Genomic DNA, 14,080 nt, shown 5'->3' on the forward strand with positions numbered 1-14,080 from the left:
GCAACATCAACTCCTCTGAATGATGGTCGAGGAGTATCAAAGAAGTTGAGCACTGACATGGAGCTGGGGCTGTAGCCAATGGTGTATGTTCTCATAGTGCCTAGGAAACACTTGGGCCAGTGTTCATCAAATCACCTGGGGGTTTTGTTAAAGTCAGATTCTGATTTTTGAAAACAACCCCTACCCTAACCTTGAATGTCGGGTCGCCTTTTGTCAAATTAAATTGTTGGGTTATATAGGGAGGCTATACTCCAACACACACACACGTGCACACACACATACACACACACACATGCACACACATATGCTCATGCTCATGCACCCTGTAACTACTATTGATCACCCAGAAAAAAAAAATGTTTTCACTCTTCTTCTTTAGAATTTAGAAGCTTAAACTTCCCGGGTACATTCCAAAGGCTGACAGCATTCTTCCTAGAAGAAATGTTAATGATTTGATTTAAAGGAAGGCCTTGTTTGATTACTCTTTGGCTGAACTTTGTGGAATAGCAGGAGCTAGGGCCGACAGTACTTTGAAACACTGAGTTCGTCTTTTTGCACTACAAAGTGAGTAGCCACTTGGTGCTGTGTCCCCACCCTCCCTCCCCATGGAACTCCTACTCCCATTTCGTGAGCTGCTCCAGGCTCACCTCCATCAGTCTGTCCCTTAGCTTTCCCTTCTCCATAGAGTCAAGAATGTAGAATAAAGATGAGATACAACAAGCGCATGCTGATTTAGATGTGCACGTAGAGACTGGAGTCAGGGAAGGATGGGTGGGTTGGGGCACCTCTCATACTGCTCCTGCTTCTTTTTTTTTTTTTTTTCTTGAGTCGGAGACTCTCTCTGTCACCCAGGCTGGAGTGCAATGGCGTGATCTCAGCTCACTGCAACCTCCGCCTCCCGGGTTCAAGCAATTCTCCTGCCTCAGCCTTCCGAGTAGCTGGTATCACAGGCGCCCACCACCATGCCTGGCTGATTTTTGTATTTTTCGTAGAGACAGGATTTCACCATGTTGGCCAGGATGGTCTCGAACTCCTGACCTTGTGATCCACCCTCTTTGGCCTCCCAAAGTGCTGGGATTACAGGCGTGAGCCACGGCGCCCAGCCTCATACTGCTGCTTTTTTAACGGAAACACTGATCTGGTGTTAGAGTTTCTGATTATAATTTCCCCATTGCTGGATCCTGCTTTTCTGGATTGAGTGGATAAGTTATGTGAAAGTGTTTTACAGATCTGTAAGATTTTATTGTAATTGGTTGTTATGTGAAATAAAATTTTAAAATTTCAAAGTAATTGTGGGTAGCGAAGGTGGACAAAACCATGCTAAGTCAGTGAAGATTCTCAGTTATGAAACATTCTTAAATAGACATAATTTTACACTTCTAGGTATACACAGTTACTCAGATCAGAATAACAAAATTTATTAGATGACCTGTTTCATGAATAAAGTATGTGCCATAATTAGTATTTCAATCGTGGTTTTTCTCCCTGATCCCTTGTGACATTTTGGAAAACCCTTTATTCTGGGATACGTTTATATTTTTTATTTCGGTATTGGTTTAGACTATTATTTTACTTCCAAAACATGCTTTTCCCATACATAAAATTACCTAATTATCAAATAGCAGTATCTGAATTAAATTGAAATGTTTAAATTTTAATTTAACAAATTAATAATAATTTAACAAATTAACAAATTACTTCAAATTAATAAATTTCAAATATAATACAAAATACTTCAAATTAACGAATTTGAAGTATGAGAGCTACCACTGGGAAGGTGTACTATGAGCCAGGCATTGTGCTGGTCACTTTACCTACAAAACCCATTTAATCCTCACACAAACACTGTGCTGGAGGAATAGTGTCCCTTTTCTACAGATTAAAAAAATTGAGTTTTTGGAAGGTAATGTATTTTGGCAAGATTGATCATGGTAAAGGCAGGATTTGAACTTGGGTTTGGCTGACTGTGAAGCTGTTTCCCTGAGTGAGATGTATGTAGCTTCTAGTGTGCCCATCACCCAAATAGTGACCATTGTATCAAAGAAGTAATTTTTCAACCCCCACCTCCCTTCCAACCTCCCCGCTGCCTTTTGGAGTCCCCAATGTCTGTCATTTCCATCTTTATGTCCCCACGTACCAGTTGTTTAGTTCCCACTTGTAAGTGAGAGCATGCAGTATTTGATTTTCTGTTTGTGAGCTATTTCACTTAGGATAATGACCTCCACCTTCATTCATGTTGCTTAAAAGACGTGAGTTTGTTCTTTGTTATGGCTGCATAATATTCCATGGTGTATATATGCCACATTTTCTTTATTCAATCAACTTTTGATAGATACTTAGGTTGATTCTGCGACTTTGCTATTGTGAATAGTGCTTCATAAACATGTGAGTGCAGGAGTCTTTTTCATATAATGATTTCTTTTCTTTTGGGTAGATGCCCAGTAGTGGGATTGCTGGCTCAATGGTAGTTATATTTTTAGTTCTTTGAGAAGTCTCCATACTGTTTTCCATAGAGGTTGTACTAATTTGCATTCCCACGAACAGCGTATAAGCCTACCCTTTTCTCCACATTCATGCTGACATCTGGTAGCAAAGTTGGCATCAAATCAAGTAAACATTCACGTAGATGGTGGGGAGTGGGAGGAGTGAGGATGGGATAAGCCCAACGTGTAGAAATACTATACTGGCCTCACAAATTTATTCGGAGTAGGGTTTTTTTTGACTAGTTATTCTGATTAGTGTAAGATATCTCATTGTGGTTTTAATTTGCATTTCTCTGATGATTAGTGATACTGACCATTTTTTCATGAGTTTTTGGCCACTTGTATATCATTTTTTGAGAAATGTCTGTTCATGCTGTAACCACCCAACGGTTCACCTTACCCACTGCCTAGACAGAGCCTATTTATCAAGACAGGGGAATTGCAATGGAGAAAGAATCATTCACACAAAGCCAGCTCTGCAGGAGACCAGAGTTTTATTACTGCTCAATCAGTCTCCTTGAGCATTCGGGGATCAGAATTTTTAAAGATAATTTGTTGGGTAGGGGCTTGGGAAATGTGGAGTGCTGATTGCTCAGGTTGGAGATGGACTCCTAGGGGGTTGAAGTGAGGTTTTCTTGCTGTCTTCTGTTCCTGGATGGGATCACAGAACTGGTTGAGCCAGATTACCAGTCTGGGTGGTGTCAGCCAATCCATCCAGTACAAGGTCTGCAAAATATCTCAAGCACTGATTTTAGGTTTTACAATAGTGATGTTATCCCCAGGAGCAATTTGGGGAGGCTCAGACTCTTAGAGCCAGAGGCTGCATGATTCCTAAACTGTAATTTCTAATCCTGTAGATAGTTTGTTAGTCCTACAAAGGCTGACTGGTCCCCAGTCAAGAAGGGGATCTTTTTGGGAAAGGACTGTTACCAGTTTTGTTTCAGAGTCAAACCATAGACTGAATTCCTTCCCAAGGTTAGTTCGGCCTACGCCCAGGGATGAATAAAGACAGCTTAAAGGTTAAAAGCAAGATGGAGTCAGTTAAGTCTGATCTCTTTCACTGTCATAATTTCCTCTGTTATAATTTTTGCGAAGGTGGTTTCAGTGTCCTTTGCCCACTTTTTAATAGGGTTGTTTCTTGCTTGAGTTGACTTCCTTGTAGATTCTGGATATTAGTTCTTTTTCAGAGGCGTGATTTGAAAATATTTATCCCATTTGGTAGATTGTCTGTTTACTCTGTTGATCTTTTTTTTTTTTTTTTTGGCTGTGCAGAAACTTTTTAGTTTAAGTCCCATTTGTCTATTTTTGTTCTTGTTGCATTTGCTTTTGGTTTTAAAACTCATAAGGTATATTGCACATACAGAAATATGGGTAAAACATACATGTGCACTGAAATTCAACCCGTATGTATCAGTATAGCCCTAGTATTTTACAGCTGTCAGCCCCTTAGATTAGTTAGACCCAAACCAAGACACGTAAATGTTTTGAACACTACTCTCCATTTGTGAGGTCAGAATTTCCACATGTTGGGCTTATTCCATTCTCATTCCTCTCACTCCTCTGTCTCCATGAATATTGGCTTGATTTAATGCCCACTTTGCTCCTTGAACAGCCACCTTCACAACACAATGTTCAAGGAGATCCTTGAGGCTAAGTGCCCATTGGGAACCTTGAGATCCCACCCAGGATACAGGCCACTCCCTGGGGTCCTCTGTGGCCTGTTTATCTTAGGGCTAAACTCTTTTGTAAGAAAAGATAACACTTCAGCCCTACTAACTGGGGAAGCTTTCACTTCCCACTGGGCCTATTAATGCCAGACACTATTAGCAACTTAATTGCTTAATGGGGCAATTGGAAGATCTTAGTTGCTCTTATGCTGGTAGTTAATGAAAGCCAGGGCCCAGTGTTATCATTAACTGGCACTTAGCTGAAGTGAGAAAGGAGTATGGTGTTGGTGGTTCCACTGCAATGTTGAGAAGTTTGTGCAGTGTCCACATCTAATTCCAGCTCCACAACATTGTAAGTAGAACAGGAAGAAAAAAAAAAGACTTTAGTGTCTAGGTCCTCTAATGAGAGCTAGGATCATTTTGGTGACCTGGAATAATAATGATGCATCTACATGTACTTCTATCTTCTCCTGGGAGGCGTTCCACACAAATCAGCACCTATTTTGTTTCCAAAAGGAAATACAAAGAAGACCCAAATCATGATCTCTCATTCCTTACCCCCATCCTGCTGTATTTTTTTTTTCCCTGCAAGAAGCACCAGCAGCATTATAGTTTCCTTTTGATCTGGTAAATCAGGCAGTTGGTTTGCAGAACTGGGGGCTTTGTAAAAAATATATTCACTGCATCCACTGGCCACCAACTACTGAGCTTGAAGCTTATTGAGTACATTCTTTCATCAAGTAGAATGAAAGCCAGTAAAAAGGACATGAATGGTAAATAATAGAAATGGCAGAAGTAAAAAAGTCACTTGCCTTTCTTCTTTTTTCCAAAAACGGAAATTTAATTAAAAATAAGTTACATGTGTAATCAACTCTAGGATTATATAACTTCCCCTAGGAATAGAACTTGGTCTTAACCACCAAAACCACTTAATTTCTAGGATACTATCCTCATGATATAGGCAGAGAAAGAACAAATGCATTCCTCACTGAAGTGAATTGGTGTCCTTAGATCAGTTCCTAGTAGATGATATTGTTTCTGTTCCTAGCAAAAGCCATTTTGCTCTTTTCTGCTTCAGGACTTTGGCACCTGCTATTTCCTGAGCTTTGAACTCTCTTCCCTCAGATCTTTCTATGATCATGCCACCAGCCTCCTCCCTTTCTCCTTTTAGATCCTAGCTCAAATGTCACTTTCTCGGATAGGCTTCTGGTTTTCTTGAGACAGGGTCTTGGAGTGCAGTGCCGTGATCTCAGTTCACTGCAACCTCCACCTCCTGGGCTCAAGTGATCCTCCCACCTCAGCCTCCTGAGTAGCTGGGACTATAGGCACATACCACCACACCTGGCTAATTTTTGTATTTTTTGCAGAGACAAGGTTTCACCACGTTGCCCAGGCTGCTCTCGAACTCCTGGGCTCAAGTGATCTCCCTGCCTTGGCTCCCAAAGTGCTGGGATTACAGTCTTGAGCCACTGTGCTCGACCCCAGGCTTCTGTGGTCTCAGCCTAATGCCTTGCTTTATTTTCTGCATAGCACTTTCACTGCCTGAATCTATATTATGCATCGTATTGTCTGTCTGTATCTCCTCTAGGATAAGGTCCATATTGGAGCTGGAATAACTTGTTCAACTTTGTGTTCTCTCGTTTTTTTTTGAGACATAGTCTCACTCTGCCACCCAAGCTGGAGTGCAGTGGTGCGATCTCAGTTCACTGCAACCTCAGTTCATTGCAACCTCCGCCCCCAGGTTCAAGCGCTTCTCCTGCCTCAGCCTCCCGAGTAGCTGGGATTACAAGCTCCTGCCGCCATGCCCTGCTAATTTTTTTATTTTGATTTTTAGTAGAGATGAGGTTTCACCATGTTGGCCAGGGTGGTCTGGAGCTCCTGACCTCAGATGATCCTCCTGCCTCCACCTCCCAAAGTGCTGGGATTACAGGCGTGAGCCACCACTCGCAGCCATCAAATGTTGTGTTCTCAACACCCTATGCAAGGTCTGCACTCAATAAGTATTTATCGAGTATGTAAATTAGTGAATGTGACTTAACAAGCTAAGAGTCTGTGACTACTTTGGTGACTGGATAACTCCCTACTGCTACTGTATGGGAAATTCAAAGACAAGATGAAAGGAAACAGTTGTTCTAGAAACCCACATAGGCCAAAAGTGAATTTCCCATTGGCAAGGTTCGTAGGCAAAAGTGAACTCCCAGAATTGCAATGTGGTATAAATAAGGAAAAGGTAAACAAATAGAGTAAAAGAGGGAGGAAGGAAAGAAGGAAGGAAGAGAGCAAACCCAGTGAATTTAAATTCAAGGCTGTAAGGATGAGATTCTAATGCTGAAAAGAGTACAGTTTGCTGATAGGGGGTTGATGAAGGGAGAGACATTTTCTAACCCTCTTTCAAACCAAGCCCTCATTTTACCCCTGTGTTCTTACTTGATCATGATAATAAGCATTAATATTTCTAGACTACCTTTTCCTCCTTTTCCTAATAAGGCTAATTATGGTCTCAGATCCTCAGGGATTACATAGAGAAGTATGAGAGATGTTTTGTTTTGGTTTGGTTTTTGCCATACTGTTCTTCCCATAATCTGTTTTCTTCTACAGTTTCAGAAACATACTCTTCCACTGAGCTGCGACAAACTCCCTCTCGCCCAAATCGGATTTCTACAATAAATCTGATTCCATGCTGTTCCCCAGCACCCTCCCCTCTCACCCCTCTTTTCTTCTGTACACCTTCCTGCTTGCTTAGCACAGCTGTCGTTGGTTGTGTAAACCCATTGTCCCGTGTCTGTGTGAGTCTGGCTTTTGCCCAGTTTTGCTCTGAGATTTGGGCCCCTGTGTTTTTCATTGCCCGTCTGCCTGGAGACCAGTTACAGCATGCGAGGATCCCTGGGTACATGTTGTCGTAGAGCCACAGAATAGATTTCCCTTATCCCTGTTCGCAAGTGAGGACTCCTCTTTGGCGGCAATGCCCCTGAATAGGCTGCAGCAGTGAGCAGAGGGGAAGCAAGTGGAGACAGAAGGTAGTGGCATGTTCTGGGGATGGCTATGAAGCAATCAGGAAGTGCTCCAAAGTCCCCATGACTTATTAGCACTCTCTAGCAGCTTCCTTACAGCTGCAGCCTCTTTCAGTCCATGCCTATGAAAAGTTCTTGCCAACCTTTACGCTCTTCATGGCCCCCAAGCATCTGTACCTTTTAGCAGAGCAGAATCTGGCCGGCAAGTCTGGGTCTGAGGTCCAGGAAAACTTCCTGCTTCCTGAGAGGTGCTTGAATCTGGTATTTATGATTCCCCCCTATCACTTTTTATTCTTGTACCAACATGCATATATTTACTTGTAAACTTTATGATACTGCTTAGAATGTTTTAGCATTTTTTATAAATGCTATGACATGGCAAGTATCCTTTTGCAAGTAATTTTTCTCTACAATCTTATGTTTTTGACTTTCATGCAAGTTGAATTATAACATTCTAGTGGATTCAGTGTTACACCTAGTATCTCTGGGCCTCAGCTTCCTCATCTCTAAAGTGGGTACAGTAATGCCTGAGATAGGTGATATTTTCTACTTCTCAGGGTTATTTTAAGAAAACACAAGTGGAAAGGAGGTTAAGGCATCTGACCACTCTTCAAGATGAAGGAGATGTGAATAGATGTTCCCTCCATGCATAGTTACTAAAGGATGGTGTAGCTGAGGGGCAGCCGCTGGAGGTTCTGTGGCTTTTTCTTTAGACTCCAGGCTGTGAGCTCTGTTCTTGGGATGGGAAGACATCAGAATGCCAGAATTCAGAAACAGAAGTACAAGAACAGAAACTTTCCTCACTGGGAAGTGGAAGAATGGAGGAAGCCCTCTGAGTTAGGTCGAACAGAATCATTAGGATGGGGCTTGGTTGTGTCCGGGAGGGAAGACTTTCCCTTTACCCACAGAGGGTTTAATAACTGAGTGTATGAAATAAACGGACAGCAGGCAGATTAAGAGGAGAAAAGGTACACACATTTTTTATATGCACAGGGGCATCCAAGGAAAAAAAGTGAATACCCCCAAACCCAGTGGGATCTAGAAGCTTATAGACAGGAGGAAGGACGTAGAGAACACAGGAGAGAGTAAATGATGAATGGAGCCTCCAAAGAATAGATGACAGATAGCCCACGACAGTCTGTCTCGGTGTGGTGTTAACCCCCAGTCTCCCCTCCTGAGATGGGAGTTAATCTTCCCTGGTAATAAGATTCCGGGGAGTGGATCCATTGGCAGTTGCATTCCTTTTGGAGGATCAGTCTTCAGGCAGATAAGAGAAGTTCAGAGAAAGCCCCTCCCTGAATGTGCTGCTCCCTGGGTGCCCTCAGTGTAAAGCAATCAGCACAGCAAAGCGGCTTGTGTTGGGGGGACATTTCCCGAACTCCTTCAGTTGGCTGCTTAGTTTTAAAAGACTGCAGTGATCAGATGTCAGAGAATTAAAACTGCAAGTCACAAGCTCTGATAACAATAAAATTTCATGTCTCTTACCACTTAAGCACATTGTAGACTCAGGCAAAAGGAAAATAAAAAAGAAAAAAAACTCTAGAGTTACAGTATCGTGCTGCTAGCTTTGTTTGCTTTTAGTCTTCCCAAAAATAACCATTTAGTTAGACAACGGTCAGCAAATTTTTCTATAAAGGGCAAGATAGTAAATATTTTAGGATTTTTAGGCCAACTTTGCTGTCATAGCAGGAAAGCAGTCATACAATAAATAATTATACATGGCTGTATTCCAATAAAACTATTTATGCACACTGAGATTTGAATTTAAGTTTTATGTGTCACAAGAAATTATTATTCTTAAACTTTTTCCCCAACCTCTAAAAATGTAAAAGCCGTTGTTACAGCAGGCTGGATTTGGCCCATGGGCCATAGTTTGCTGACATCTGTACTATACTGTTTGGGCATTTTTCCTTAAATTTTCAAGAAATTTTTCAGGAAATTTGGTAAATCCCCTTTTAGATAGCAATTTTGTCAAGCTTTTAAGGAATCAATTAGCACATACTAATGAGCTTGTTCCCTTGCTAGAGCTCTCTGTGATTTAATTTTCACATAAATGTTCTTAAAGAAGAGACCTGGAGAGCCTGCAATCCAACCACTTTGGAACAGGTTTGTGCTGGTGACATTGGAGAAAGACAAAAAGCAAAGTGAGGAAGAGGTTCCTTTGCTAGGCATTATTCCAGGAGCATGGGAAAGGCCAGTACATCTGTGAGCTTCATGGATTTGTAAATCTTTAGAACGTGAGATGAAAAAGGGAACAGGAGGAGCGATAAATAATTTGTTTCACTCATAGCCTAGACAAACCTGCATTTTCAGTTTGCATTTGAGCATGAATATAACTTCAGATGTGATTTTACATTCAGAGTGTCCTCCATGGCAATCGCTCTATTGATTTACTGATGCCTCCACGCATGTAAATCTGAGCAACGTTCATTTGCACAACTTTATTGGCTCTACAGGGAATGATTCACTTTGCTGTTTAAATACCTATTAATTGCTCTTCTGAGGCCTTTGTGCATCTTACATTATCATACATTTATGTATAATCAGGACACCGATATTTTATCCCCTCTGGCTAGGTAGAGAAGAGAGACTAAAGCAAATGATAAGGAAATATAAATTTTCAAAGGAAAGGAACTCACGGTGCTCTGATTTCAACTGGAGCATCTGCTCGGTCGGTCGGCTGATATTTCATGGCCACAGAATGTGCAACTATATAATGTTTATTCCACTCAATGGATTTTTAAACATTAATGTATTGAGGTGATATCCACACACAAATATCTTACCCATTTTCACTGTTTCCTTTTATTTACTTATCCATTTTGTTCTCTTTCCTTCACACTCATCATAATGTCATGGCTAATCTTTTCTGTTCTTTCCTTTGGAGCATTTCTTGCTTTTAGAGAGTTCTTCATTGGGATCATTTCTTAGCATCTAAATTCTTCAATCATTTCAGTTCTTTGATGAGAGAGTAGGGCCACAGTTGTTGTTCAGCACGAAGAGAGGAGCTCTATGAAATCAGCTTAACACAGTGACAGACACATAGGAGGGACGCGGTGCGTGCTGGTTGAGTTTGATGGATCTCATCTGATAATGCAACCAAATACGAAACACATATGTACAAATACAAATGAGAAGCAACTGCAGGAGAAAAGATGACTTTTCTAGGGATCTCAGTTGTCATCAGGCTCCTGGCACGAAATAGAGGCACAAGTACTTGGATGATTTGAAGCAAATTTAATGAGGGGACGGTTTGCAAAAGCTTGGTCGTGTGCTAATTGGGACCAGTATCCAGGTGGACAGGGAGGGCCATCCAGCAAGAGCTGTGACTTTCAGACATGTGTCCCATGACAACCTCATAGGGTAAAAGTTAGGGGAACACTCTGACTCTTTTTCCTCTCTCTTCTTTCTTGCTGGTGCTTCCTAATGGGCAGGACACAAGCGGAAGCCAGGCAGGTCAGCTTCCCAGGGCACAGGGCAGGGTGGGGAAGGACAGAGGAATTTTAGGAATCAAGTCTGAAAAGGTAATCCCCAAACTGGGTTTTGGTCCAGGATCTGCCACTTGATTCCTAAAATTAGTGAGATTCCTTTTGTCTAAATATTCGATTCCTCAAGCATGTTCAGAGAAGAACAAGCAGGTCAGTGTAGCTGGAGAAGGGAATTCTGGGGGAGAAAAGTCGAAGGAGATGCTGTTAGAGAGGGAGGGCACAGTTGGTGGATGCTGGTTAGGGAACTGGAGCCCATTGGAACCCATCAGACTTGGCTTTTTCTCAGAGAGGGATAAGACTGGGAGGGTTGGGGGCACTTAATCAGGGAAATGAAAAGACCTTACTTAGGTTTTAACAAAATTACTCTTAGTAGAATATAGAGGGGTAAGGGCAAAAATAGGGAAACTAAGGAAACCATTGCAATAATTGCAAAACAGAAATAGTATTTTTGTTATTGCCAAATAGAAAAGAATATCGTGCTCTATAATGCTTATTGTTAGTGAAAAAAATTCAGGCAACATAAAAAATATTAAAAGGTCAAAATGAAAATTATCTCTAACCTCAGCATCTAGATATAGCCACTATTAATATTTTGGCAGATAATATCTTCCAGAATTTTTTTAATCCAATGATGAAATCATAGTACATACACTTTTTCTGTACAACAAAATACTGTATACATCTATAAATACAAATGAATGTAGGTATACATCACAAAATTTAATAAAATGTATTCCATTATAAAGGTGTGCCACATTTATTGAACTAATTCCTCATTGATGGACATTTGGATTGCTTCACTGGCGTAAACAAAGCTGGGCCTCTTGATGGTAACCTTACTTGTCTTTTGGTTGTCCAAGTTCATCTTCCCTTTTGGTATCTTTTTGAAGCAGAGTGGGCCAGCACCATTATTTCTCTGTTAGTTTCTAGTTGGATAGACTGACATGCACAACTGATCAGCAAGTGGATGGTATTCTGTACCCAAGTCTCTTATCTGCTATTTCACAAATTCAACCAATAGCCTATGTTGCACTAATCTCTTATTAACACATAATATTCATATATACCTTTTGAGATAAAAATGTTTTTTCAAAAGGAAAAATAAGTCAGCTGCTGTAAGGATCTATCTCTAAATCTGAGCCCCAATTGGAATTTTTTGGTGGTACCAGCTTCTCATTCCCACTGGTATGAGGAGCCAAGAGGCCTCTCTTAGAACATAGATTAGTGCTGCTTTTGAACTCTAATCCCAGCATCTACCATATTTTAAGATGTGATTATGTCTCTATTTTGGCCCAGTGGAATGTATCTCCCATCACTGATGCTGATCACAGGATCCTTAGGGAGTGCAGGGGCCTGCCAGCCACAGCTGCTCAGGAGGAAGTATCAACAGTCATCCAGCAGATGGCAGTAGTTCCCAGACTTACAGAGCCGGAAGAGCCCTTGTGACTCAGTCTGGAGTCACCGGAAGTGGTTGACCTTGAGAGCAGCTCCATTAGATTGCATCAGATAGAGGGCACCTTCTATAGTTCAAAGTCCCAACCAACATGGGAGAGGGCAACTAATTTTAGATTTTTTTTCTGTTGCAACCAAACGTCCACAAACAAAAACAGATATTTCTTCAGCGATCTTTGGCGTTTATAACATTTTATTTACAACGCTGTGTCAAAATGATGCAAATAACTGGTAGATACATTTCTTTCCAAAATAAAATGAAATAAAGAGCTGGCAAATTCAGAAAGAATTACGACGATGCAAATTAGGGGAGTAGGTGATGAGAAAGGCTACAAACAAATTTGTCAGGACTTTTTTTTTTTAACATTACCCCTGAAAACTGTTTGGGTGATGTTCAAGAAAGTAAAGAACCTAATTTCTGACTGTACATTGATTATTTCGCTTGTTTAAGCACTTATTCACACAGTTTCCAAAATGTATATTTGATGTCTGTTTATGCCCAGGTAATTTCTGGGTGCTGGGGTTTTAGCAGTAAACAAGATCAATAGTGTCTCCGCCCTCATGAGGTATGTCTGTGGGAGGGTCTGTGAAATAAGTCTGTATCACATTATATTACATAAATACTATCATTGGTAATGATAAGTGTCAAGAGGAAAAGTGAAGGGCTAAGAGGGTGTAGAGGATGGTGGAAGCTGCTGCTTGGGATAGGCTATCAGGGAAGGCTTCTCTCAAAGAGAGATTTGAGCAGAATCCCTCCACGTCGAGGGAGTGACAAATGCAGAGGTCCTGGGGTGAGAGCCCAGAGGACACTGGAAGCTCACAGAAAGAGGCCCACTTGGTGGGAACATGGTGAGTGAGAAGAATGATAGGAAGTGAGGTCAGAAAGTTTGCCAGGGGTCAGAGCATGTCAAATCTTATAGGTCCTGATGAAGACTTTGAATCTTATTCAAAGTTAAAGGCCAAGATGTTGAAATTTTGAGCAGCAAAATGACATGGCCTGACTTATATTTTAAGCAGGATTGCTGTTGCTACAGTGGTGGAGCTCAATGGAGAGGAAGGAGAAGGAATAAGGAGGCAATTTTATATTGCTTTAAGGAGAACAGACATGAAAAGAAAAAAAAAGGTAGAGTGCCAAATGGAAATCATAGAACTTTGAAACTGGCGAGTCATTGAAGAACCTAGCCAGATTTCCACAATTTTCAGATAAGGAACTGACACCACCAGATTATGTGACTCTCTGAAGGTCTTACAGTCACCATGAGCGTTGGATTTATGGGACTCTCTAGCCAGTAATCCTTGCACTTCCTGTCCTCCTCTCTGTTGCAGAGACCCCACTTACACGCGTGGTTACACTGCTCCATTCTCACCCATTTTCTGTTGGTTCCTCTTGAGAGCAGTGTGAGTGTTGCTCCCCTGCTCCCAAGTGGGGAGTTTCTACATCAGTTCCCTGAGCTATTTCCTTATATAAGCCAGAAGTACTGGGATGCCTTTGCCTTTCTTAGTGCCTCAAGAACACTTTCTGACCGGGAACACCTGCTGTGTCCTGCTGCATGTCCCAGCCACATGTGTGAAAATCCTGCAGTTAGACTGAAGGCAGTCTGTGCAGTGACACAGTGGCCCATAGGGATGTGGTTGTAAACCGAACAGAGGTTAAGCAAGTTTGGGGATCAGTATCCCAGACTCAATCTATTGCAGTCGGCTCCCACAGGGTCTTTGCTTCATATCTGCTACTACTCTATCGTGCCCCGAAATGTGCAAAAGTATTTGGGGGCACGATAGAGTAGTAGATTTCAACTGGGGGTGATTTTGGCCCCCAAAGAATATTTGACAAGCCTGGAGACATTTTTGGCTCTCACAACTTGGGGTAAAGTGCTACTGGCATTTAGTGGGTAGAGACTAGGGATGCTGCTAAATATGAATACCTTGCAATGCACAGAACAGCCCCCTACAATGGAGAATTATCTAGCTCTAAATGTCAA

General features: G+C 41.5%; 1 protein-coding gene across 3 annotated transcripts in view; it reads left to right on the forward strand.

The window, feature by feature from the left end:
* The window catches only part of EGFLAM (EGF like, fibronectin type III and laminin G domains), a 199,900-nt gene that overhangs the window by 103,996 nt on the left and 81,824 nt on the right, over positions 1–14,080 (forward strand). The gene's annotated exons all lie outside the window — the stretch shown is intronic.

Source organism: Nomascus leucogenys, chromosome 6 (genome assembly GCF_006542625.1).
Source record: "Nomascus leucogenys isolate Asia chromosome 6, Asia_NLE_v1, whole genome shotgun sequence".
Taxonomy (NCBI): Eukaryota; Metazoa; Chordata; class Mammalia; order Primates; family Hylobatidae; genus Nomascus; species Nomascus leucogenys.